Here is a 5,664-nt window from a genome sequence, read left to right on the forward strand (position 1 = left end):
AGGTGGCTGAGGCTACAGATGAGTCTCACCGTGGATTTATTGTCAAAGATTACACCCAAACAACAATCCTTTGTGAAGCCTCTTTGAAGGAATTCAAAGCATCACATACATATTTTGATGCTTGTATTACTTCAGCAGCTTTACCTGCCTGAACAGAAAATCCATAGGTTGTCCAAAACAGCTGGCAGGACCTTCAGGGCTCAGCCCTGATCTCATCGCTCCTGCTTTCAGCCGGATGGCGCTGCCTCCCGCCATGTTCGAGGGTAGATCTGAAGGTTTTAGTGATTACTTTTAAGGCCCCTCTTGGCTTCACTCTCCCAGTTGTATCCCCAACCTTTAAGTACCACACACAGTAACACATATCATTTATTTGATCGATCTGTCCGTCTTTTTTGTTTTTTATTTTTAAAAAAATCTGAGGGTCATGTATTCGTAACTCTGGTCATCAACAAACAGTTTATTTCCCCACTGGCCATCATACAGATATTTAGAGTGTAAGGCAGCAGTGAAGAAAAGCTTGGAAAACAAGATTAGAAGCTCCCCTTGCAGGTATTAATGCAGTCAGGACTGTCAGGGTGTAACAACGGAAGTTGCATTAAATTAACAGCATCATGGCACCTTTAAATTTGCTCACTATTGTTTCACACCCAAGGCTAAAAAAAAACCCAGGACCAGCGTGTTCCAGTGTCTTGAATGATTAACGAGACTTAAGATGTCATTTCAGTCAACCTGCAGCAGATGCCCTATGGTGCAGTTTGATGAAGGGTTATATTTCACAAAACATATACTTGTTTTGAAGTCAATGGGACAACGTCTTTCCTGGACAGATGCTTACGTAGGTGGGTATTTGTTGCTTATGAATGATGGACAGATCTCATTATTTTAATTGAACAACCACAAACCTTACGATTAATGATTTACTTCAATCTTACACACACACACGAAAGGTTTACTCCACTTCCGCAGCATCTGGATTTTTCGGTGAGCTTTTTTTACTTCACACTATTTCACTTAGAACTTGGATACGTGAAGACGGCACATCATGACTTATCATTTGGTTCTCTCTGCATTTAATTCAGAGATTTGTAAGATTCTGCTTGAGTTTCAAGGAGTTCATTTAAGCCACCCAGTGGTGTTATTGTCTAAGTTCATGATATTACCAGTTTTGATTTAACATCTCTTTAACATAATTGAAATTAGTGGTCCTAGTTTTCTATTTTTTTATTTATTTATTGGTACATGCAACAAAAAAATATAAATCTGCACAGCATGTAGCACACAAAGTTATGGTTGTTATAGAAAGAGTTCAGATAAACCTCCAGGAAACAAATGCAAGTCGAAGCAAATTTCAGAAGGCAGTGTGACAGAACATGTGTGTCTGTATCTGGGATTTAATGAGGATGTACTCTCACTATAATGACTGAAACTGTCACAGTTCATCCAAGAGACAGATAATTATTCTCTATATTTATCTCCTCACTCTGCATTTTCTATTGTGATCATCATCATCATCATCATCATCATCATCATCTATGTTTCAGTAATGGCTTAAACTCAAGGTAGGACAGTATAATTTAAAAAATGATTGAAAATTAAAAAATAAATGCAAAGATATTGAGGACAATAATCAAAATAATCACAATAGGAGAAAAAGGAAGCTACATTCCCAAGAAAACTGTTGGATTGCAGAAGAGATAACAGGATGATGCTACCTTTTCATTTTTGTGCTATCGGGATGTTAGGGCCGAGAGGGAGATAACAAAACAAGAGAGAGAGAGAGAGAGAGAGAGAGAGAGAGATGGAGATGTATCCTTGCCAAGAAAGACAAATTGAGAATAGAGGAGAGGCAAGGGATTGAGATAAGGGAGGACATTCGACAAAATCTCAACAAATTGGGGAAGGGGAAGAGTTCAAAAGAGCTAAATATACAAGACAAGAGGCTGTGTGAGAAAGTGCTAAGATGAGACAGGCATACCATGTAGAGAGGTACGGCAATAATAATGTCGGTGGTGTGTGTGGATCGTCAATCGTTCATGGTCTCAGGCAGTGATATGAGGGGTTGGATGCCATAAAGGTTCATGGCAGTGAAACGCTGCTGATGACAGAGATGGAAACTGACCAGATGGAAACCTTTCCTGACTCCACAGCAAATTGTCTGCAAACAATCTGCCTCCGCTCACCTTACTCAGCTTGGCCATGACTGTAGTTCCTAATAAGTCCTTGCTACCGCTGCCCGTAACTCCTAACTCTCCTCCACCAGAAACTCTCCTCTTGTAAAGACAAGGTTAGGTAAAAATAATTGTGCCCATGGTGAGTAAGGAAATTGTCGGTCAGTATTATTTTTTAAGTAATGTAATAAATGATCTTCAACTGCAATATTTTATAAAATGTTATACAGTCATTTGTATGAAAACGAAACTATTACAGAACTTGGATTGTGAGACTTGAACTCATGGACACCAGCAACTGCAGCTCTGACCGTGATTACGTCTCAAAATGTCGAATGATTTACTTCCAATGGTCTCTTCAGTTCCGTCCGTCTATAGAGCCCTGCTACTATTTATTGTTCTCCACGCTGACATATGCCTCTCCAGATTGCACACAGGCACAGGCAGTCGTTTTGGCATAAAAGATTGCTGGTGCAAAAATAGTGAGCTCATAGCAGGTATGCTGCCATTCTTTTTCCTGCACAACATGAATCCAGCCAACAGAAAAAGGCCAGAAATGGAATCTCCTGCCAAGTGCGTTTTAGTACTCCTTAATTAACTGGGTTTGATAGGATTTGGTAACATGTTGAGGCTAAATAATTAGCATCTCAGGATTATCTACCGACTCAATCAATCAATAAATAAAACAAAATACACATTGGAGGAAAATGCTGAATCATATTTTATTGTCAAGAGAAGGAACTGAGCAGTAAGATTTCATGTTGGGAGGTTATAGAGGCTGGAGAGCTCAGAGGCTTGATCCCAGCTCCTCCAATCTGCATGTTAAAGCGCCCGTGGGGAAGATTCTGAGCCCCAGTGTCAATGCACCATCAATACACAAGTGTGAATGTGAACAACTGAGCACAGAAAAAACGGACGTATTTCAGATTGGAGAAAGGGTTGTATCACTCCTGATGAGCAGGTCGGCACCTCAGTGTTTGAATGGTTTATGTGGCATGAGGATGACAAAGACAACACCTTCATTTGCAGATGGTTAGGGCTCCCACAGTGCTCCTAACAATATGTCTGTATGGGTGGAAAAACTCCGCCTACCCCTTAAAGCTATCACTCTTGGGTAAATGCAAGATGGAGAGGCTCAAATGGGAATTTATTACCAAACCAGAAGATAATAAACTTCCTACGTTTTCTGTTAATACACTACGGAGTGGTATACAGTGGCACCTTACAGTGGTTACAAATGCCGACTTACAAGCCGAACTGCACAGAAAGATATCAGCCATTCTGAGAGTGCATTGTTCGCCTGCCAACCACTAGAAGCAGCCAAAAAAAAGTTGGTTGTTAGGCTGTCGGTTCTCATTCCTGATTCCATCTCCTATCCATCCATCTTGTCAATTATCCACACATCTTCCCTTCATCGCCCAGGCCATCTTTCTGCAGGGGTTTGTTGCTTTGTCTGATTCTAAATATAAGAGTCTGACAAGCATACAAAGCTGGGACATAAACCAGTGAGAGGTTCTGCCCAGATTAAAACTGGGGAACTTAATCTGCTGTGAACTGATGAAGACAGTCTCTCTATTTAGACGGGAGCCCGGCTAAATGCGTGCAAATACTATTCTCACTGTTTTGTATTCTTGTACTGCTTGTATATTACACTGCAGCGCACAAGGCTTGAGGCTGATGCAGGCTTATTTGTGTTCATTGGCTGGTGATACATTATAAATCCTGCGACCGCTATACCGCGCACTTACTAGTTGATACAGTCCTACAGTACATATCCATTTACCCCAGCTCCACATAAGAAGCAAAATGGGGTATCTAGATGGGGGATTAATAGCCCTGCTTGATTAAAACGTGGGCATCACTCATGTGTGTTGTTGACTAATGGTGGAACTGACCTTGGTCTAATTTTGATGGGTGAGAAAGTAATGGGAAGAGGCGGGGAGAGATGAACACATTAAGCACAAATCATTTTGTTTTTTGTTGCAGATCAAAAGGACTCTGATTCTGCATAATGAATCCAGGAGAACAGCTCCTCCTGCCTTATTAAAAATCAGACAATGCATAAGGAAAAGGCAAGGAATCTGAGAGTCTTCAGAAGGAAGCACGGAACACAGACACAGTTATGCAGAGTACTGACATTTTTGTGAGATGCAAAGAGAGGGAGTTTTCTTCGGAGCATATACGAATGTTTGTCGATGTATGAGCTGGCCCATGGGTCTCTAATGCATTTCATTAAGCAGCTGAGTTGTGTCAAGATGTTAAAACACGATGCCAAAGTCTTGAGCCCTGTGCTGGGATGACATCCCTCCCAAAGGACCGGGGCCTTGCTGCCTGTAGCGGAGCATGACAGACATGCAGCCCCGTCAATTACAGAGCAGCAATGCTCACATCCTGGCTGCACCTCCGCAAACGAGGCTACATGGAACCACACACCCCCCTGCTCAAGGGCGACGGCTGGATCTCAAGAGTAGGCATATGTAAAAAAAAAAAAGATCAAACTCACATGAGCACTCACAGAGGCTTTTAATTACTCAACACGAGCATATCTACTCTGGCTCGGCTGTATGGTATGGCAAAATAATCCTAAAATATTAACTGGAAATAAACTGGACTTCTTCTAATGATCAATACCATGACATGGGTGAGTCATAAAAATGATATTTCAAGTATGCATCTAATTTTTTTCCTTTAAATATGGTATGTTGATCTTACAAATATATATGCATACATGTCTGTTGTATTGTTTGATGATGATGAATATATTTATTAGATAAAACAAACAAGACCCTTGCGGTCTTGTTTCCGTTGAAAGTCCTTAGTACATAAATCATGGACATTTAACAATACCAATTCAATTAAAATTAATTACTCCACAGATGCAAAATAACAATAAATAAAAAAAGACACATAATATATACAACATAGGTGGACAAAAACTGGGGGGATTGATCCGGAGAGAGTCGTGATGACTATCTCCGTTTCTGGCCCCCTGAAAGGTGAATTTTTAGGGCCGTTTTGAATGAGGCCAAAGAGGTGCATGTTTTGAGGGCAGTTTATAATGTAAGATAAATTCACTACAGCACAATGAATGTGGAAATCATATCTCCATTGTGCTCTCCTTAGAAATGGTTGGGTAGCTACGAGTAGCAGTACAAATGGTTTGCCATCGACGTGACGTCAGCACCAACAACATTACATCAGCAATCAAGTCAACATTATTCAATGCATCCAGTCTCCACAAAAGAGTACAGAAACAAAGAGCGCAAATGCCCACAGCACAACACACACAACCGACTTGTTTCTTTCCAACTGTCTCTTCTGATCCATTTTTCTGCAGGGAACTTAAATGCGTTTCATTTCAATTTGCATATGAATTGCATCCTGATCTCTTGGTGACTGGTTTGAGATAGAGAAACGAAGAGGGCATAATAAATAAATAAAATAAAACATTTTAAGCATGTAAGGTGTTCGGGATGGTAAAAAGGATATACATACT

This window comes from Brachionichthys hirsutus, chromosome 19 (assembly GCF_040956055.1).
Source record: "Brachionichthys hirsutus isolate HB-005 chromosome 19, CSIRO-AGI_Bhir_v1, whole genome shotgun sequence".
Taxonomy (NCBI): Eukaryota; Metazoa; Chordata; class Actinopteri; order Lophiiformes; family Brachionichthyidae; genus Brachionichthys; species Brachionichthys hirsutus.